Source organism: Protopterus annectens, chromosome 6.part0 (assembly GCF_019279795.1).
Source record: "Protopterus annectens isolate FY-2018-M chromosome 6.part0, PAN1.0, whole genome shotgun sequence".
Classification (NCBI taxonomy): Eukaryota; Metazoa; Chordata; order Ceratodontiformes; family Protopteridae; genus Protopterus; species Protopterus annectens.
Genome location: NC_056737.1, coordinates 973463875 through 973487264, shown reverse-complemented (window position 1 = coordinate 973487264; position 23390 = coordinate 973463875). Strand labels below are relative to the sequence as shown.

The window sequence follows — 23390 nt, the reverse complement described above, 5'->3', positions numbered from 1 at the left end:
TGATGTGGATTGCATAGCACATAGCATCTGATATTACATTTTGTAGTGTGTTTGATCTCTGTGTGGAAAAAGTACTGAGATACCAGGGTTGCAGTGCTTGGGGGGGGGGGGGGGAACGACAACACATGGATATATTGTAAATATGTGACATATTGTCAGATAGGGCCCTCAGTTTGAAATGTTTCCACATGTAATTTCATTGCCATACACAAGAAATGGACAGCAAACACCAGTAATACAGCATAATATGTGCATTTTCATAGTGAGGCGAGCAGCGGGTTTGTGCAATGGTTAGCAAAGTGCATACGCATGTGAGATACAGATGTTTTTGCATAGCTAAGCAGTGCGCAAACATGTGCTGCATTGCTAAAATTTGACAGTTAGTACTGGGTGTATGAAATACAACTGTTGCTTAACTGACTCAATACATTAATACCTTCCTTTTTGGGGCCAGATGGTACTCAGTTTGAATACAGGTGCATCTAATACTTTTAAATACTTTTCATTATAGAGTGATAATGCAATGACATGAATTGTTTGTACAAGATGTGTTGCTGTGTGTTAGCATAGTGCAGCAGTTTTAAGCAGCATTGCATGGGGATAACCGCAACAGTTTTCTGCTGCTTAGTGTTGCTGGTGTAATTTTTTACAATAAAATAACATAAAAACAAAATAAAAATATTCATAAAACAAAATAAAATACAATAAAAGCAACACATGTTTTATAAATAATATGAAATGAAATAGAAATAAAATAGAAAAGAGCGCTAAGGGGTGGAGTGAGAGAATAAAGATAAGATTAGTACCTTCATATGTAACATACAATGCATTAATACAATGATTTGACTCTATTATCTTAACTTATACATTTAAGGCTACCACCTCCTAACAGATGCACACTATACTACAGATTGCAACAAGTAATTCCTGAAATGAGCATATATTGCACATATGCATGTTCCATTTATACAGATTACAGTTTACAGCAAGGCATTTGTGCCACTGGTATAGAGGTTTTAATCTAATGTAAATATTACTGAAGAAATAACAGTATTGTATAGTTGTGAAATGTGGCATTTGAACCTACAACCTTTGACTGAAGTGTAATATTGTACTCTTGGTTTGTGCTACAGACTCATGCATGCATAATTGCTTTTACAGTTGGGATATGCATGCTCAATTTGAATACCAAAAAGGCTATCTTTAACTTTTAATGCTAGAACAACACTACTCCTCTGCTGCATACATACCACATGCTTCCTTCATTCTCAACAATCTAGCTCCATGGGCTCTGAAATTGCACTCCCGATCACTGGCAGCTGTGGAAAAAACAGAACAGAACAGAAGACCATTATGAATACCAGTCTTGCCTTAATTCAGCTTTTTAAGTTTTACAAGTACTCTCTGTAAAGGATACTTACACAGGTGTGGGATGTCCTCAGTCCTAAATTTTTCAATCCAGTGGTCGAGTATATCCTTCCTCCTCTGTAGGTAATTATAATGATGTCTACATTGCTCTCCAGTGTGCAGGATACCAGTGGTACTGGATACAGCCTGGGGCTAAACTATCCCAAGCCTCAGACTTGCACTGGGAGCCAGAATAGTCCCCATGCAGAAGCCTTTTTCTGTGGTTCTTAACTAGGAGTCCAGTGAATATCCTGGACTCCTAGACACCCCATCTCTTTGCCCTAAACCTGGTACCTTCCGCAGAAATGCTTCCCACGTTTTCCACGGATCTAGAGCAATGGAGACTGATGCTTTCCCACTAGTTCCAGTTATCACGTTTACTGGAATGTGCACTGTTTAGCACTGCTACATTACACTTACCAATTTGCAAATGCTTTGCTCAGGAGTGCACACCCCCTGAGCAATGCATTTTTGCAGTGGTGAGCAGAGGGCAGCAGTGCCAAGCAGTGAGGCATCACATAACTGTAATTGCAATTGCAAGTCTATTGGATGTACAGGCAGTTGTGTATGTGTGTTAGGCAAATGTGAAGGTCATGCCAGTCCAGATAGCAGAATTATACTTACAGGGATATAGTACAAAGTATACCCAAAGTCATACATCTGATAATAAATGTGATAATACATAGATAAATATATAAATAACTGACACAATTTGTGTCTCGTCCCTCATGTATATAATTAATATCAACTCCACTATCTCAAGTGTTATAAGTGAGAGTGAGTATAATGGGAAATGGAACAACAGTAAAAGGATATGGAATATTCTGTATAAGAACCCAGGACCATGTGTATGGCAGTCCTACACTTACACCTGTTGCCACAAGAAGGTTGAAATAACACTTGTCTATCTTGCTATAAACTGCAATGTCACAACAGTGAAAAAAAAGGTTGCACACCCTGTACTAGAACTCACGACCCTCTGTATTCCAGCACTACACTTCACCTACTGCCACAGGACTAGTTACATGACATTCCTTATTTTACTAATTATTCTTAAGGTCTCACTGTTAAGCTCCACGCAACACTGCTTACTGGTTTTGGGCGAAGCTCAATAGCATTAATTGAATGCATCCAGGTTCTATTTTTGGCTGTGTGGGTCCTGTGCTTCCTGGGTGGTTCAGTTGTCCAGTTTGTGCACTGCCATGCTTTGTGCAAATGAGATAAGTGCAGCCAAACCCACCATTCATTTCCTCTGTTCCTGTGATTGTGCTATGCACCACATTGCACAAATACTGCCCCCCAAAAAAAGGGAAAAAGGAAAAGAAAAGGAGGTGCAAGGTTATGTTTTACTGCAGTAACCCCCCCTCGGGGTGCAGTTATGTTTTACTGCAGTAACCCCCCGGGTGCAGTTATGTTTTACTGCAGTAACCCCACTGGAGGTTATGTTTTACTGCAGTAACCCCCCCCCAGAGGTTATGTTTTACTGCAGTGACTCCCCCCTGGGTGCACAGTGCCTGCCTACCACCCTATACCCAGTGACGTATATGAATAAGGAATGAAAATTGATGGTGATTAGTCATCGGTATTTGGCACATTAGATTGGGGGTGTACTACAATACAATAATGCCAAAGAGAAATGCTAAAGAAACAGAGCTTGAGTTGTGATTTGAAGGCTCTGATATTTGGAATAGTTCTAACAGTTAAAGGGACATCTGTTCATACTTAGCAATCTTATCTAAGTACAAGTGTCCTGCAGCAATTAAAGGTTTAACTGTACTAAGCTGAGATTTGTTTTGAGAACATAAAGCAATTTTGGGGGCATAGTGTTTTATGATGTTGTTTAGAACTAGGTAGTTTTCAGGCTTTTAAATGAGATTGTGCACCATGGTAGTTGTAATTAGAGTTAGGTCATATGCCAGTTCCAACCATATTAGGCTCCTTGAGGGGTAAACAGTGGTAGGGTCTATATTGCTAACTGTGAGCCCTTGTGGTGATTTCATAGTTTTAATAGCAATGAGGGTTGGATACTACTGAAATATGGAGCAGGGATGGCAGAAGGAATGTGGAAGCGATGTGTTCTATAGATGCATCAGTTACATAATCTTTGACGATGGTAGTTAGATTTCATCAGCTAATCAATAATAACTCCAAGTAATTCTGTTTGGTTTACAGTTTGGCCATAGTAAAAAAGGGTAAATAGTATTAATTTAGTTTTTTGGAGAACATCTTACTGTGATGCGACAATGCTAACTGTTGCCCCACTGTGCCACCCAGGGTGTATATCTTAGATGGAGTAAATTTACTGATGTTCGAACCACCTTCTGTGTAGTAAAAAAAATGTAGGCATAATCCTTTACCCCAGTAGAAGTTAAATTGTGTTTTATAAAAGGCTACTATGTTACTCTTTGGGAAGACATTGGCAAGGCACTGTACCAAACTGATGCAATGATGCTTTATAAAATCAACTGCAGAATGGGTATTTGTGCAATTTTCTGAAGTGACTCCACACTTAAAGTTCTATCTGGTCTCAGCCATGATGTCAAGTTAGTCCTAACCCTAAGCCTAATGTCCTTCAGTCATAGGTTCATAGTTTCATAGGTTGGTACTAGGCTATCGGCCCTAGGGCCTATACAAGCCTAGCCATAACAATTCCCTGGCTATTTCTTCCCACACTATTTACTTCCTTGGACCCCTGTCTAGCAGGGCGACTGACGTGATCCCCGGGGTGAATTTCCTTTCTCCAATCCAATCATCAAGGTTCCTTTTGAAGAGGGCCAAAGAGGCACTCTGCTTGAGATGTATGGGCAGTCTATTCCAGAGTCTGTGGAGTCTCTGGGTCAGGAACCTATCTCTTCAGCATGTTTTGTTTATTGTGATGACAAGGTTTAGATCCCTCAAGCATGTGGCTCTGAGGGATTGGGATTTCTTTAAGTGTAGCATGTCCAACAGCTCTGGGTTTGACATGGCCTTGTATGTTAAGCAGAGATCGCCTCGGAGTAGGCACCAACGACATTAGGGTTAGGGTTAGCCCTCACACTAACCCTAATGTATGCATGATGTCACTAGCAAATCTGCATGGCAGTCAATCATGTATCATTTGCATGTGATATCCCAGCCATTTTGCAGGTCAGTCTTACAGACCCTGCCCACTTCTGTGCAGTCTGACCAGGGGGGTTACTTCAATACAACATAAGAGTAGTTGAAATTAGGAAAATCAGTGCATGACATGCACACAAGCAAATGACGGCTCACATGAGACATGTCTACATAGACCTGGATTTGAAGTCTCACTCCAATGCCCCTTCAGAAAACAGGATGGATGCTTTATCCCTCTTTTCCAAACAAACAGCTTTGCATCAAAGAACTGAACTCAAAGTGCACACAACCAACTGCAACAGCATCTACAGTGATATCCAACCATACAAGTGCTATTTGTACATGCATTATTTTTGATGTAGTGCACTTAGAGATCACACAACCTGTTATGATTATTGCTTACAAATATACAGCTTTGTCTTACCTTTCTGTGTTTGTTGGTCATTCTTCAGTTATTTGACCATTACTCTGAGACATGCAGTATGTATGCCATTCTATATCATTGGCTTTAAAATGTGTGAGGATATTAATTTGAAAAGTATCATATGCAACAAATGAAGGGCAGGTTGGATGTTAAGAAACTTCTTTTTATTTTTCTTTTGACTGCTCCCATTAGGGGTCGCCACAGCAGATCATCTGTTTCCATTTCTTCCTGTCCTCTGCATCTTGCTCTGTCACACCAACCACCTGCATGTCCTCTATTACCACATCCATAAACTTTATCTTAGGCCGTCCTCTTTTCATCTTACCTGACAGCTCCATTGTTAGCATCCTTCTCCCAATATACACAGTATCCCTTTTCAGCACATGTCCAAACCAATGCAATCTTGCCTCTCTGGCTTTGTCTCCAAACCACCTAACCTGAGCTGACCCTCTAATATGCCCAGTTTGAATCCTGTCAATTTTCATCACATCCAATCCAAATCTTAACATCTTTAACTCTGCTACTTCCAGCTCTGACTCCTGTCTTTTCATCAGTTTCGCTGTCTCCAACCCATATAACATAGCTGGCCTCACCACCATCTTGCAGACCTTCCCTTTCACTCTTACTGGTACCCATCTATCACAAATCACTCCTGACACTCTTCTCCATCAACTCTACCCTGCCTGCATTCTCTTCTTTACCTCTCTTCCACACTCACCATTACTGTGAACTGTTGATCCCAAGTATTTAAACTCATCCACCTTCACCACCTCTACTCCCTGCATCCTCACCATTCCTCTATCCTCCCACTCATTCACACACAGATATTCTGTCTTAGTCCTGCTGACTTTCATTCCTCTTCTCTCTAGAGCATATCTCCCCCTCTCCAGGGTCTCCTCCACGTGTTCCCTACTCTCACTACAGATCGCAATGTCATCTACAAACATCATAGTCCACGGGGATTCCTGTCTGATCTCGTCTGTCAACCTGTCCATCACCATTGCAAATAAGAAAGGGCTCAGAGATGATCCTTGATGTAATCCCATGTTCACCTTGAACGCATTCATCACTCCTACCTCAGACCTCACCACTGTCACACTGCCCTTGTACATATCATGTACCACTCTTACATACTTCTCTGCAACTCCCAACTTTCTCATACAATATCACAACTCTGGTTGGATGTTAAGGAACATAACCTGTGAATTATGTGCTGCTTACTTAACATTTACAACCTTACATCTAACACTTTGTATATCTAACCTGACACACCCAGTGATGAAAGTAAGGCAACCTGCAGTGCTCTTGTGTTTTCCTTCTCCCAACCAGTAAGCATTCACAGTTGCAATCCATTAACAACAAGCACTCCTACATGGATCAAGTATTTGGCATTCAGCAATTCTAATGAGTTCACACCTCATTTGCATATTCACTGTGCTAACAGCTCTGAATCTACAACATATGAAAAGACAACCATGTAGCTAGGCAAACTGATGGTGAGGAGACTTGGTTATGTTGGAAAGACTGCACATAAGCTATATCCTTGGGATGTATCTATACAGAGGATTACTGACCTTCAGAAGGTATGCTTGCATTTTGTCAGCTACATACTGCATATCCTGGAATATTCTTAAGAAATTTTTGAAGCAAAGGCTTTTACACTTTTATCTGTATACATTTCTTACAAATGTACTGATAGCATTGGCATGCCTGTCAAGTAATTTCACAGGTATATATGATTGCCAATACATGAAAATGGAATACTCTGTGATAAATATGCACAGATGTTTCAGGCACAATTTATTTGATAGCACTTTTAGTATTTCAAAGATGGTTTGTTAGCAAAATGTGTCATTTGCCTGTTCTTTTGGGGAGGGAGCAAAGTTGAGTTACTGTTATGGCACAATCAAGGATAAACTGTTTGGTGGGGAGCAAAGGTGATTTACTCTTATGGCACAAAGAAGGATAGACTATTCTTTTGGGGGAAGCAAAGGTGAGTTATTGTTATGGCGCAAACAGGGATATGCTGCTATTGTTACTCTTCTTGTTTTGCATCCTGCCTCTTGTTCATATTTCACATCTCTAGACTGTTATATGTTTCTCCAGTGGGTAATACTGAGTGACCACCTTTTCTGTTTTATCTGGAAACAGTTATTTTGTAGTTATGTGATACTTATGTGTATTATCCTTCTGTTTTCTTTTAGGACACCTAGGAGTATGTCACCCAGGCATGTCAATCTTCGGAGACCCCATCAAGATGCTGAGAACCCAGTGATAGTGGATACCTTTAGGCAACATGGTGCTTTTCTGTTGGAAAGGGGAAGGGGAGATATGGCATGCAGGATGCAAATTTGGTGGCCGATGGTTTATGATGTGAATGTTTTGGATGGCCACGGCAGGACATATGAGCAGGTGCACCACAGAGCCACTGACATGATCACATATTCCTGGAGGAAAGCAGCTGCAGTGGGCCATGACTAGATGGTTACCGGGGGAGGGCCTGTTAGAGAACCACCACAGACATCTCACAGGAAAGTGCAGTACAACATGTCCTGGATGTCGGAGCAACTGTTTCAGAGGCAGCAAGCACATCTCAGGAGGAGCTTCCAGGTAGATTTGGTATCTCAACAGCTGAAAACTGTTGCATAGTAAAACAATTGACATAAATGCTTTACATTTGTGTCACATGAAGTTTTTTGGGGAGGGGATTGAAGATTGCTACATTTATTAAAGTAGGTTGGAGTTGTCAGCCATGTTCTTGTTGAAAGTATAGTTAATGGAAATATGAAGGGTTAAAAGCATTACCCCCCTGTGTTACTGTTAAATGTCACAATTCTGCCCTTACCTTTTCTTTAACTTCTTCCCGGACCATCTGGCTTGCAGAGGGGAATGTTACCTACAGGTTGTAAGCCAAATTTATTTATGTCAATACTGCTGCTCAATTTAAAGAAATATTTTAGTGTGTAATGTTGATGTCAGGCCTGTTGTGTGTATTGCTGTACTGTCTGTAATAGCGGCAGCACTGTTAGTTTGTTAGCATATGTTGGACTATAGTAGTGGAGGTATTATTTTTTTCCTGTGTTTGTTGCTTTTCATCACAGGTGATCATAACAGTGGAAGTGTGGGCCCTCTGCTATCTGATGTCAGTATATCAGCAGACTCTGATGATGATGGTGGCCAAACAGAGACACAGTCAGGGGCTGCAGAGGTTGAATCTGACACTGAGGTTTCCATACAACCATCCCTTGCAATTCCATCGAACACAGCCAGTCAGTCTATGCCTACCCATTTCAGTGAACCCTCTGATATTGGATAGGTAGAGGTCAAGACCATTGATCAGGGAAGTGTGGTTACTGCAGCTTCACTGCCTGTTGGCTGTAGCCAAAGTGTGGGCAAGGTGCCATGCAGGATGGTTGATAGGGGTGCTCATACAGGGGCCTCCTGTCGCTCCTCCACCTGCTGCAGGTTTCTCTTCCCATGCCACTCAATATGCATTTAGGGCCATCATGGAGGCATAGGCATGTTTGCATAGGTGCTCCAGACAAATGCTCAGGGTTGTAGACGTGGCACAGGCTGATATGCATAACTGCCTCCACGGTGTTGCCAATTCAATGGATCGGATGAATGACACATAGGAACAAGGGGTGTGTGTGATGGACCAAGGGGTGTCTGTCATAGAATGAGTATTGTCTGTAATGGAGCAACTGCTGGGAGAGGAATGGTATCCTCATGGATGTAGGTCAGCCAAATCACCTGCTGTTATCCGATGGGGCCATGCATGATCATGCTCCCATAGTGGCAGTGCTTCCAATGCTCCATCAGTGCGTGTGCTGTCCACACCCAGACATTACAGGCCATGGGGTCATGGTCCTGGGCATCCCTTTGAAGGGAGCTCATCCATTAGACATCAGTCACATTCAGGTAGCATCATTGCATCTGACCATAGGTGTGGACGTGCAATTACAACTCCTGGTAGAGCGAGTTCTTCTAGTCAGTTATGACAACAGTGAACTGCCACTCTACCAAGCATGGCTCACACCTGTCCAACATAGCAAGACACAGAGCCATCACAGAGCTTGGCTGTGTTCTTGCAGACACTCCACCAATTTCCCCTGGAGGAACCTGAGAGACATGCATACAGCTTAAAACTCATTTTGTCTCACTGGCCATTTGTTGTTTTATCCATATGTCTTGCCTACTTCTCTTTCTTACTCACACACACACACTCACCGACCTTTTGTGTCACCCTAGGCCTCCTGTCACCCCACACAACACCCTGTGCAAGTGATGTTAACTGTGCCATATCCCTGTTTTCTGTCGTTTGGATTCAGGGATACATACGCTCTGTGTCTGATGCTCAGGGTGCGTAGCTGACTTTGTGCTTAGTATATCTGAATTTGTTGTGTTGATTTGGTAATTTTACCTTTTACTTATATTAGTCTTGGAAAGTTACATAACTGATAAAATCAAAACTAACCAACTTTATTGTTAATGATTTTGTGAGGGTTGTGAAGTCAGAAACTGCAATGTGTATCATTACTTTCTAACTTTTCTCTTTAATGATTTTCCACTACAAACATATGGTGCTAAAGTGAGGCAACGCAGTGACCATCACTACTTTTGAGGACTGGGTGATTTCAACTACCCTGCCATTAACTGGGAAAGCTACTCATGTACCAACACCTTTGCCCAATGGTTCTTGGAATTCATAAATTCCAATGCCCTGGATTAACTAATCCATAGTCCCACCAGGGTCTCCAGTATCCTAGACCTGGTCATTACCAACATGGGAAATTAATGCTCCACACCTATGGTCACCCCCTTGTTGGTCAGGTCTGACCATAAGCTAATCACCCTTGACATCCACATCCCTCCTCTACTCCCAGTAAGGAAACCTTTGTAAAAAACGTCTACAAAGCCAACTTCATGTTACTCAAGTCAGAAGTGACAAACTTCATGACACCCATGCAGATGGGAACTGAAAGTTCGAATGCTGAATCCTACACTAAGGCGCTGTACGAGCACAGTCACTTGTGCATGAATCGTGCCATCCCAAATAGAACCAAAACGCTCTCCTCCAAAAAAGGAAGCCAATCTGGTGGTCCCCTACCATAAACAAACTTTACAACAAAAGGAAGAAACTGTTGCAGAAAAGAGAAAAATCCCAGAATGCAAAAAACTCCCTTACCAGCCTCAGTAAAAAGCTGAGATCCCTCATAAAATCCGCCAAAGTTAGTTACGAAAATAAAATTGCCAAAGACAACCACAAGACATTCTATAGCTATGTCAAGAATCTAAATGGCAATGCTCATATCTGCTCTGAGCTACAACAGAATGGCATTAAATGTACTGATCCCAAGGATATTGCCAATATCCTGGCAGATCAATTCAGTGGCAACTTCACCCTCCCTCACCCACTAAAGGGCCCATCTCAATACTGAAAGATTGCCAAATTCTGGTAATAATGGCCACACAGGTAAAAAACGCACTCTCCAAAGCTAAGAATACAGCATCCATGGGACCAGATGACATCCCGGGCTGTGTACTACATGAACTAGAAAATGAACTGGCACTTCACCTAAGTGTCATGTTTAATCATAGCCTCACCTCAGGCTTCGTGCCCACTGAGTGGCGCACAGCTACAGTTATCCCACTCCACAAGGGGGGATACACCTTGGATCCTGGGAACTACCATCCCATGAATCTGACAAACCTGAACTACAAGGTCATGGAACATATTATCATGGAACTTATAAACAAAGACATTGGCAACCTTCAAACACTGGACCCCAACCAGTTTGGGTTCGTGAAGGGCCGATCTTGTCTCCTGAATCTGATTGACTTCTTCAAATCAGTCTCCAGAGCTGTGGATGAGGGTAAGGCAGTCCACACAGCCTATCTGGACCTCGCCAATGCCTATGACACCATCCCCCACTCTGGAATCATAGATAAACTTACTAAGCTGGGCATTAATCCCTACATCACTCAATGGGTTGCCCACTAGAATACTGACAGAACCTACACTGTAAAAGTAGCTGACTCCAAATCCAGTTCCAGACAAGTGACAAGTGGAGTACCTCGGGGTTCAGTCCTGAGACTGCTCTAGATTGGCATCTACTTCTCTGAAGTAAAGGCCAACACTAAGGGACTCTGGCTAACAAAGTTCACAGATGACTGCAAACTGGGAGCCATTATTGAATCCCCCAAATGATGTGGATATTCTACAAAAGGGCCTTACAGAAACAGATGCTTGGTGCCAGAGCCATGGGCTCAAGCTCAATGCCAAGAAATGTATAGTTATCTCCTTTGGTAAAAAACATGTACCCATGAATTACCACATAGGTGGCAGTACACTAAACACCGAAAGTGTGATAAGAGACTTAGGGACACAGATGGACAGTGGTCTCACCTTTGATAACCACATCACCACAACAGTCAGGAAATCCTTCTATGTGGCACACCTCATCACTAAGGGCTTTTCATCCAGATAAAAGGAGGTCATTGTCCCACTGTACTCATCCCTCATTAGACCCATTATAGAATACAACACCCCATTTGGTATGTAACTCTCAAGACATCTGCAACAACTGGAAAGGCTGCAGAAATACCTCACTAAAAGAATCACAGGCCTAAAGCAGATGCCCTATGCTGACCATCTAAAAAAACTCCAGCTATACTCTGTCACATATCATCTACTCAGAGGTGATCTCTGCTTAACATACAAGGCCATGTCAAACCCATAGCTGTTGGACATGCTACACTTAAAGAAATCCTAATCCCTCAGAGTCACACGGTCAGGGGATCTAAACCTTGCCACCACAATGAACAAAACATGCTGGATTGATAGGTTCCTGACCCAGAGACTCCCCAGACTCTGGAACAGACTGTCCATACAGAGTGCCTCTTTGGCCATCTTCAAAAGGAACCTTGACGATTGGATGGGAGATAGGAAATTCACCCCGGGGATCACGTCAGTCGCCCTGCTAGACAGGGGTCCAGGGAAGTAAATATTGTGGGAAGAAATAGCCAGGGAATTGTTATGGTTTGTATAGGCCCTAGGGCCGATAGCCTAGTATCAACCTATGAACCTATGAACCCATGAGGGGTATGAATGTGAGTATCTTTGATGCCTGGCACCTACTACTTAATAATAAACACATAAAAGTCATACAAGTCTCTGCAGTCACATGTTAAGATCATTTCTGTAACAATTTCCCACCTTTTACTTGCTTACAGTACCAATTAGTGATATACAAGAATAAGCCACTCATTAATATTATTACACAATACAGTCCAGGTTTGAGACTTACCTTGTAAATGCAACAGCTGACAAGGTTGTAGTTCAGGGCTGAATCTGTCTGATGCAAGCAGTACACAGCCAATATATGGGGGAGTAAAGGTTGTGAGAGTTGCCTGGCATCAATGTTACTATATGTGTGTGTGTAGGAGGACGATTTTAGGCCCTTAGGTGGTGAGTGAGTGTGCTATGCATTGTCTCTTAGCCAATTCAAGGGCATACTGAACACACCTACATCTGTCTACACCCACAGCAGCTGGTTGTTCCCCCTCTGAATCCTCATCTGTCTATGGTTGTAGTGACTTTGGCATTGATGGTGGGATGTGTGCTCCTTCCCCTTGCTGATCCTGCTGAAGCTGTTTCCTCAGGATGATGTTGTGTAGCATGGCACATACTGTGAATACTTCTATACGTGTTCATGGACTGTACTGCAGGGTTCCCCTAGATGTATCTGGCACCGCAACTGTGCCTACATCTCCTACATGGATCCAGTATTTGGCATTCAGCAATTCTAATAAATCATCAGCAGCCCAAACACATGGTCTATGAGATTTCTGGTTTGAATGTGTGCCTCATTATGGCATTCCTCCATGGGAGTGTGTGCATTTTTGATGGGTGTTATCATCCACAATTCCAGTGCATAGCTTGCATTCCCCAGTAAATGACCCTGTGGGATATCCCCCTTAGCAAACATCTGGTACAGTTGGGAGGCGTGCCAGATATATGAGTCATGGTAGCTGCCAGGGTTGCCAGCATGCACATCCAAGATGATTCTCTTGGCATTACACATGACTTGGTAGTTGATAGAGTGGTAACCGTTTTTGTTTATGTAGACCCTACCCTGTTCCCTGGCTGGTGCCTTAAGTTCTATATGTGTGCAATCTACGGCATCCAGTACTTCAGGGTAGTGTGTTACATGCTATAACTCCTGCGTATTTATGGCCCTCACCTTATAACTACTGAGAAAATATATGTGCTCACTTGCATGTTGGAGCATAGCACTCATGAATTTGTGGAGTATCCTGGATGCTGATGCCTGTGACACCCCCAGCATGTCTCCTATTGGTCTCTTAAAGGTTCCTGTAGCTACGATTCTAAGTGCTACACATACCTTTGTCTCCACTGGGATGGGTACCCCTGGTTGGCCCTGACTCTGAGTGGAGGATGGCAGAGGTCACAGAGTTCTTGTAGTGTGTCCCTAGCCACCCTGTAGCACTCTACAATTTCCATGTCATGGTGGTTGTGAAAAGTTAAATGGGGCCTGAAAACTCTTCTCCTTCTTGGCGTAGGCCTATTAGCAGCAGCAGCAGCATTGGCTTCAGCCTGTTGCACATACAAAATGAATTAAAGCAGCAGCAGCCCCTAACATTCTGTCAGTGTAGACTCCTTTCCATGGCTGTATTCCAAAAGTTTGAGAATTTGCAGTAAAAACCAGTATGCAGTCTACACAGTTGATTTATAGCTTGTAGAATAGCTCCACCATGTTTTATTGGTTGATTAGCAAGCAGTTCAGCTGCTTATGTTGTAATTAGCATCCCACAGTGTTTACCTTGTTTGCACGGGGGTGTGCACCTCTACACGGCACATACTGAATATAAAACTCGCTGCTACCTTGTGTGTTTTGTGGTGCAATGCGCATACGGTGGAAAATGACCATGAAGAGTTTATTGAATCCCCCCCAGCTGTATTGTTTCTGCAACTACATGTGTAAGGGGCACGATAAGATTTAGTAAACCAGAGTCCTAATAAAGAAGTAACCTTTGACCTACCTCACCATCTGTAAGAAACATTCACCTTGGAACAGTGCACATTTGGGAAACAAGGATTAGTTTTGTTTTTGGACTCTAAGACATTTTCATAATAATGCATCACATATCTTCTTACACATTTTACATTATTACACACACATTATTACAGAAAGGCAGGTACAGTATATTATCCTTCCTCTGATCTCTTAAATAATGTACGAATGGGTTAGTTTGTGCATCCTGTAGTACTTTATAACTCGGTCTGCTAGTTTCTGGATAAGCTTAGGCTCCCCATAGGCCTGCATGGGATTAAGTGGGTAATCAGAGGTTGGATGAATGGATGTTTAACACTACACAAGATGACCTCCAGTCACAGCTTTGGATACTTATTTTTGAGTACTTTGACCTTTTGCCATTTTCCTTGAGTATTGCTCATCCATATCCCAAAAATTAATGGTAACATTTTGCAAGTCTAGATTAATATCAAAGACTCGGGAAGCATTAACTCTTATAAGTCCTCATTTAGCCTAGTTATTACTGAAAATTTTAAAAATACCTTTTGTGAAAGAAGACTGTAGAATGCAAGAACCCCTGTAGAGGTTGGGATTCATTTCTTAGCTAGCACCTGAAATGAGACAAACAAGGAAGGTGAACTACGTTTGTACTGGAAGGACAGCTATGCTGATGCTCTCAAAAGAGGAGCAATATTGAATTGGGTACAGCTGAAAAAATGTCTCTTAAAATGTACAGATCTGTTTGTAGTTGGAAAAAATGTAGCTTACATATCAGAATTTAGGTAAGGAAAGTTAGTGCTTATAAAATTTAGTTCTGAGGGTAATGATACAAGTCAGTCAGCCTATCTGTCTCCCTATCTATCTGTCTGTCTGTTGAAGTTGATAAATGAAATAGTGACACTAAAATGTGTGTATGTTGAATGCTGTATTTGCCATTTTAAGAAGGTGATGTTTTCTCCCAGTGGATACTTAGTATTAATACCATTTTCTGCCATGTTGCTCTGAAATGCTCTGTTTAGTTAAAATACTGGCACATTGAATTAAGTATTACTATGGATATTACTGGGTAACCACAAGACTTATGGGTCTGACACTTTCTGTCAGTCTATCTATCTGTTATGGTACCTAAATCTACAAAAAGATAAAGTACAAAGTAAAAAAAAATTAAACAAGAATAAACAATTAAGCTTCAGCTTCACAAGATAAATTTCCCAGACACAATTAGGTTTAGCAAAGCTTTGATATAATAAACAATTTTTAAGGGATTTCATGAATACGGTGATTGTGCAGCACTTGCATACCTGCTGATGTAAAGAGTCCACTAATATGATATTTGGTATGAGAAAGTATAAACAGCAAGTTTCAAGATTTATCCGAGGAATTTGTTACTGTCCCAGGGGAACTAAAGGATAACCTGGTAAAGTAATGGGGTCTGCAGTTAATTTTAAATTACGGTTTCCTCTGGCCCATGTTAATTGTGGATGTTTCATCTTCTTCGAATATGTCCTCACTGCAGGACTGAATTGTAGATTTCTCCTGGAATACAATCAGTACATGGTTACTTTGGGTATTTTCTATAAATGTTTGCAGATTTCTTCACTGCCATGCATGACCACCAAATAGCAAATAGGGAGGAAAGAAATTGACCCTGACTATGACAAAGAGGCAGAACTTATGAAAATGGTCATTATATTAAAGAACTTGGGACACAGTGGATAGCAGATGGCAAACCTAATTTTGACACAAGTGCCATTGCCATAGTTAGAAATTTTTCAGGAGATTCTGTGATACTAAAAGGCACATCTAGCTGAACCAGAGAAGTTGTATACATTACACTACATTTTTATTTATTTACCAGGAATGCCCAAATGGGACAGAGCCCATTTTCAACAAAGGCCCATGGAGAAATGCTCCAGACATGTCTTTGGAATGTGAAAGGAAACCAGACACCCAGAAGAAACCCATGCAAACACAAAGAGGACATACAGACTCTGCACACAAAGCACCCCAGCCAAGAATCAAACTGGAAAACCTCTTGCTCTGAGGCAACAGTGCTAACCACTGCATCACTGTACCACTCACCTGTTGATTATAGAACACAACACTGCATTTTTTTAGCTTTCCTTGTAAATATAAAATTTCATTAGAAAATGTTCAGAAATGTAAGGCCAGAAAGCTGCAAGGTTAATATTAAAACCTATGAACTCCACTAATGGGGGATGCACACAAAGGGAAACAAATATTAATCAGTGCAGAGACTATGGCCTTATTACTGACAATAACTTAAAAGTCAGGATCCTCCACAATGCACTCTGAGAAGACCCGATCAATTAACTTCTTCTGGCTTTTCCTGGTTAGGGGTCACCACAGTGGATCATCTGTCCACTCATGATTGGCAGTGGAGTTTTATGGTGTTGAGTTGCCAGCCCGGCACCCAAACGTCCACAGAAGGCACACACTCATGCCTAGGGCCAATTTGGAGTGTCCAATCCACCTACATAATGTCTTTGGGATGTGGGAGGAAATTGGACAACCCAGAGGAAACCCACACGGCCACAGGGAGGACATGCAGATTTCGCACAGAAAGCACCCCAGCCAAGGATCGAACCAGAGAAGCTCTTGCTGTGAGGCGGCAATGCTAACCGCTGCACCACCGTGGCCGCCCTACCCGATTAATTAACAATGGTACATCAAATGATCTTTACAATGAGCACCAGAGGTTATGACCTGAACAAATATGAATCACTGCACAAAAACAAAGATTTCTGTAGAATATTCCGCTGACTCATTATATTCATTAGTGTTAAAGCAATATAAAACTTAATCAATTCGACATGCTGACCACACAATGATGAGAAAGTTAATGAACTCTTGTAGGCACTTCTTTTCATTATCTGATGGTCAGTCAGTGAGAAAAAAACTGTAGTTTGCTTGTTCTCCTATAAGGTAGTTGAAGGTGCTGGTATCTCTATTAGAAACCTGGTACACCTAAAACTTTGACTGTTGCAAATGCCCTGTGGCAGATCAGCTGCAGTGTATCCCAGCACTCTGTCTCTTCAACAGCTACATATATTGGAGCAGCTGACATATATGTCTCCAGATTTGGAAAGACACAAAGGGTGGAGAGCCACATGAGGGTCCCACCCACTGATAAACCTAACCAGCACAGATAAAACATACAAAATAACAGTCAGAATTAAGCATGATAGGACTTATGATTCTGAGGCAGTAAAACAGATTCAAGCAAGGATAGTATTTAAAGCAGGGGAAACCTGAACATATAGGCCTGTTGAAATAAGCACAGGATGAAAGCTCAAATCAAACAGTATAATCATGACTGCAAGGCTATTTCCAAGATAATGCATTTGTTAATTAGCTCAAACACCATATTCAAACCCTATCCAGAAAGACTGACAAGTTTAAATAAAGCTGAAGATGAGTTAGACAAATAATGCAGAGAGCGGAGCCACAAAAAAATCATGTACCCCACCTTTCATATTCTCATTCCTGGCTAAAGCTGACCACAAATTAGTCATCTTCTCTGTCAGGCTTAGTAGTACCACTGCATCGCCAAATACAATCTCTTTGGAGACTTCACCAAGGCAAACATACTTCATCTTGTAGAAGGTCTACATAAAATCCTCAATAATACCGGACAAAAGAACCCAACTGAGAGGTGTGTTACATTTTCCTGTAACATTTACCACCACCTAATAATAAAGAAAATCAGTACCTGTCCAGCATAGGCATAATGGCAAATTCAAGAATAAACCTCTCAGTGAAACGCCCTTGTGAATATACTTTATAACAAAAAAAAGAAAATAACGAGCAGTTGCAGTAAATCCCAATCCCGCTACCTCAAGACCAGAATGAAACAGGTCAAGAATGAAGTTAAGAACGTTATTAGAAAATGTAAAGCAGACTACAAGCTTAAGGTCACTACAGATGCCACAGCAAACTACCAAAATTCAGTTATATCAGTAAATTAAGGAATAATGTCTAACCATGCACTGAGCTCATACATAATCATATCACATATTCTAGTCCCATGAATATGCCCTAAATACTAGTGGACAAATTTAATAATTTAATGCTAACTTCATATCACCTACTCACTCTCCCTGAGCATCTATCTTCCTCTGAAATCACCTCAGAACAAACCTTAGAATCTCCGTCAAAGGCTAAAAATAATGCTTCCATGGGACCAGCCAACATACTAGGTTGCACACTCATTAATGCAAAGTATGTACTATCTTAGCCTCTACTTAAATTGTTCACCCTCAGCGTATCTGCAGAGCTTGTGCCTGATGTCTATGGAACAGCCAATGTGACGTCCGTATACATGGGTGCCCACCCCACAGTAATCAGAGGCTTGTCAGCCTCAGCAGCCTTATATGCAAACCCACAGAATATGTCAAAGCAAAATTCATTTATGTGGTCATAGGCAACTTAACTGATCTAGACCCCAATCGGTTTGTTTTTGTGAAGGACAGGTCATGTCTTTTGAGCCGAGTAAGCTGCTATGAAAAGATTATAGACACTGTGGACTGTGGTCACTCCATGTACTCTACTTATCTTGACCTGGTCAAGGCTTTTGACTCTATATCCCATACTTGTTCATAGGTTCATATGTTGTTACTAGGCTAATGACTGCTATGGCCCTTATAAGCCAAGTTGTGCACCTCAAACAATTTGGGTCCCAAGTATCATGGGCTTCTATATGGGGGCGCATGTTTGTAAAAAGGTAAATAAGGATTTGTAGGAGGGGTGTTAGGATAACTAGCGAATACATGGTATTACTGAAATATTATTGAAAAATTAGATAAACTTAATGTGAACCCCCTACACTGTTCACTGAATTGCAAATCGGTTATGCAACAGATCCAAGCTATGAAAGTTGTTGGTACCTTAACCAAACATAAAATTGTAACTGGGTATCACAGGGATCAGTGCTGGGCCATCTACTGTTTTGTATTTTATTTTTAAGATATCCAATTAAATATCCCAGAAGTGTGGTTCACCAGGTTTGCACATGGCTGTAGGTGGTGCACTGTTATTCGCTCCTCTACTGATATTAAACTGCTTTAGCAAGGCTAGAATATGCAAATACCCGGTGCACTGAAAACAGTCTCAAGCTAAATGCAAAAAAATTGAACATAGTTGTATTCAGCAAAAAAGCTATTCCCATGTCATGTCATGAATTGTGCTCTTCTTCAAACAGACAAGGTCATAAGAGACCTGAATATTTACATGAATAACACTCTCTCATTGATCATCATGTATCTACCATAGTGAGGAAAGCCTTCTGTCTGGCCCAGTTAAATTCCAAGGGAATACCTTCAAGATTCAAAGAAGTCAATCTACCGTTGGTTTCTTCCCTTATCAGATCTATCATTGAAGTAGAATGCCCTGTTTAGAATGTACTGATCCAAGCAAATCACTCAAATGGAAAGCCAATCAAAATTTCTAACTAAGGAAAATTAAAAGCTTTAAATCCTTCAACTATCATAGCAGATTAGCATGACTGGCCTTATACTCTCTACCTATCAGTTTTTCATTGGTACCACGTGTCACTTTTTGAGTCATGAAAAAAAACAGTCCTATTTGACCTTCTATTTCTTTGCAAAACCAAAGGATCTAAAACATCTGCACCATGGACTTAAATCTACCCCTACAAATATATAATACATGTTGCTGGAGGGATAGGTTCCCATCTCAATGTATTTCCAGCCTATGGAATAAGTTACCACTTAGAAAATACTGTTACCTTTAAGGCTAATTTTGACTGAATGAGTAACAAAAATTTACACCAGGATTTTTATGTATGACCCTACTCAGTTTGGGAGGTGATGACTATTAAGTGCTTATAAAGGGAGGCAAGGACCTTTAAGTGTGCCTATTTAAACATGTACTAGGCATCTTATGGTCTTCATTATTGCTTGACTAATATTGTTCCCATGAGCTTAGTTGTGCTTTCTTTTTCGGTGATATAAATCCAACTTTCAAGTATACAAGTATGGCTATGCAAATGTCTGCCAGTCAAATCTAAATCTTTTTTGAAGGTGATAAAAGTGTTACCCTGTTTGACATGTAAAAGTTTGCTCCAGAGATGGAGAATACACTTGGATACGAATCTGTCATACTATTGTGTCTTATTTATCTGTTGATGAAAGTTTAGTCCTTTATCCAGGTATTTGATGAACCATTTGTTCTACAAACAAATAGGAGGTTATGGAGGGTGGTGTTATATATGATTTAAAAGTCTCGACACAGATCACTTGTTGTTGTTGTGTCTTTCGGCTTTTCCCAGTTAGTGGTCGCCACAGCGGAACTCCGGTCTACTAATGATTGGCAGTAGAGTTTTACGTGCCGAATTGCCAGCCCTGATGCACAACCTTCAACGAAGGTACGCCGATTCACGCATGTCTCCACACAGAGGACGCTTTAGCTGAGAATCGAACAGGACAATGTCTTACTGTGAGGCGACAATGCTACCTCAGCACCACCACCGCAGTTATCAGACACAGATCACTATACAGGACTTTATAAGAGACGAAGTACAGAGAGGGCTGCTTGTCTACTCAGATAACTAAGGGTTTTGAGGCTATTGATCTTTTTACTTATGAATTTCTGATTTCTCTCAAGTTGAGTGGTATGTTTCAAGAACTACATGTCTAAAGGGGTATTATATTGAATAATGGTGTGAAAAACTGAAAGGCTGCCAGCCCAGCTAGACAGAATTTCGTAGATAATTCTATGTCATTGTAAATATTAATATAATCCACAGGCTGTTTTACAAATGTAAGAAAACTAAATGTAAGAAAAACTATTTTATATGTTCTGAACTTCAAAAATGTAACCACAGTGCCCCCTGCTGGAAGAAAGCTGATAAAGTAAAGCATTTTATAACTGTTAATCTCAAAGCTCAGAGACATGATGTCTGGATGAAGGAATTATTTGTATTGTCTTAGGACAAGAGTTAATTGCTAAATTTTACCTGTATAATATATTTTATTGCTGTGGCTTCCTGACCAGGTGCAAGCTTACTAAGAAATGTAAATGTAGAGTTTCTGGTACCTGGGAGCCAGAAAAGTGTCAAGAATGATGCAATCTAAAATGAGTCAGCAGTGATGTATTATCAATTTAAGAAATCTCAGAGAGAAAGAGAGATCATTTTGCATTTGTCTTCAGAACTGACAACATCACCAGCATTCTGCCTTTGCTCTATATGTAAGTAGAATTTAGAACAGTATTGCTCTTAGAGTTAGGAATTTAGTCAGATTTACTCTAGCCATTTTCTATATTTATGTCAGACTATCCAACAATATTGTTTTAAAGCATTTTCCTGTGATTTCTGAACTTTTGACTAGCATTGTGTTGAATTGAGGAGATTTGTCTTGTGTTTTTATTATTTATTATTAAATATTTTTAAACCTTTCAACTGTGGCTGTTTTGTGTAGATATAATTTAAGTTTTAGAGTACTTGCATGTATTTAATGATACTGTGCTAACCACTCCAATAGTTTTAAAAGTTCTGGTCATACTTATTATTACACAGTGAAATTGGTCACCCTTTGGGAAGGGTCTTATAGTAGCTAATATTAGTGGTTGGTGGCAGTGATTTCTACCTTACAGTCTGGAGAGAAGGGGGCATAGCTGGAGAACTTGTGCCAGCCTTCCCCAGGAGTGTCTGTGTATTTGCATATAACTCATATCTCAAAGTATGTGGGTGTTTGTGTGTGTGTGTGTGTGTGTGTGTGTGTGTGTGTGTGTGTGTGTGTGTGTGTGTGTGTGTGTGTGTGTGTGTGTGTCAGCCACTTGGGCAGGGACACAAAGCACTGGATGGACAGAGAGGGTGCTGGAGGCTTTGACTTGACCACTAGGCTGAGATCTGTACCCTATAGCTGTGCCAGTGGGGAGTCTTATTGGGAATCTGGAGAGAAAGGGAGAAACCAGCACCAGACTGACTGTGATCTCTGTGTGCTCTTAAGGGAAATTGTACTTTACTGTGTGTGTACTTGTTATCCTTCCCAGTGTGTACGCCCCTCACTGGTGTTAGTGGTGAGGATTGAGGCTCCTTGATTACTGGACCAGTGCACGGGCATCACATATTAATTGTTTGGCAGTGGTGGGATATCCACATCAGATATTAATTGTTTGAAAGTGGTGAGTTTGCCACATCACATACTAATTGTCTTGTAGTGGTGTAGATAGTGAATTCCTGTAGCCTGTGTACAGTGATCACTGAAGGTGTTTTTGTACTCTAAATCAGCCACACAGTGAATATTCAGAGTTCAGATCACAATTGTTTTATTTCTTTTGTTAGCTTAGTTAGTCAGGGAGAGCATGTCAGCAGAGGAGTATGGCAAGCTGACAAGGAGCCATTTAGCTGAGATGTGCCAGGTTAAAGGACTGGGGCATGGAAACCTGACTAAGGCAGACATGACTGCAGCTTTGGTCACAGTTGCATCAGAAAACAGCAATCAGGAGGGTGCTCATACTGGCTGTGGAGATGTACAACACTCATGGACAGCTCAATCTTTCTGCAGAGGAATTAAAATCCATCTGGAGCTAAAGAGACTTGAGTTGGAGGCCAGATATTGGGAAATGTAAGCAGTGGAAAAGGAGTGGCAGAGGCAGCATGAAAAGGAGATGCTGACTCTTTGCCAGTCATGGACATAATGGGAAAGGGAGTAACTGGACGCCAGAAGGACAAAAGGTCAGTAAATTTCTTCCACAGTTTACAGAGGGGGATAATTTTGATAGTTTCATTCACATGTTTAAGAGGGTATGTAAACAGTATGATGTTGACTCCATTCTATAGCTGTGCCATTGGGGAGACTTACTGGGGATCTGGAGAGAAATGGAGAAACCAGCACCAGAATGACTGTGATTTCTGTGTACTCGTAAGGGAAATTGTACTTTACTGTGTGTGTATTTGTTATCCTTCCCAGTGTGCACGCCCCTCACTGGTGTTAAATTGTACTTTACTGTGTGTGTACTTGTTATCCTTATGTACATGCCCATTACTGGTGTTAGTGGTGAGGATTGAGGCTCCTTGATTACTGGGCCAGTGCACGGGCGTCACAAATGGATCTAATAAGAGATGAGTAAAGGTGAATTAAAATGTGCCTTGATCCCTTATGGCATTCTCTGATTGGAATTATATGTCTCCTTGTTTACCAAAATTAACTATACTAAATTTTTTTCATGTTTACTTCGAGATTGCTGTCCATGCACTGACTATTAACATAGTGAAATCTATGCTAGTGCAATTGTGAGTCAGTTAAGGAATGAGAAACACCACCTTGTTTTACAGTCATCTACAAACTTATATAACCATAGGTCATGAGGGGTGGTTTGGAGGTCAGAAAAGACTGGGCCCAATGTTGACACTGTGGTAC

General features: G+C 41.2%; 1 pseudogene; it reads right to left on the bottom strand.

Moving 5' to 3' along the window:
- The window catches only part of LOC122803921, a 196370-nt pseudogene that overhangs the window by 157343 nt on the left and 15637 nt on the right, over positions 1-23390 (bottom strand).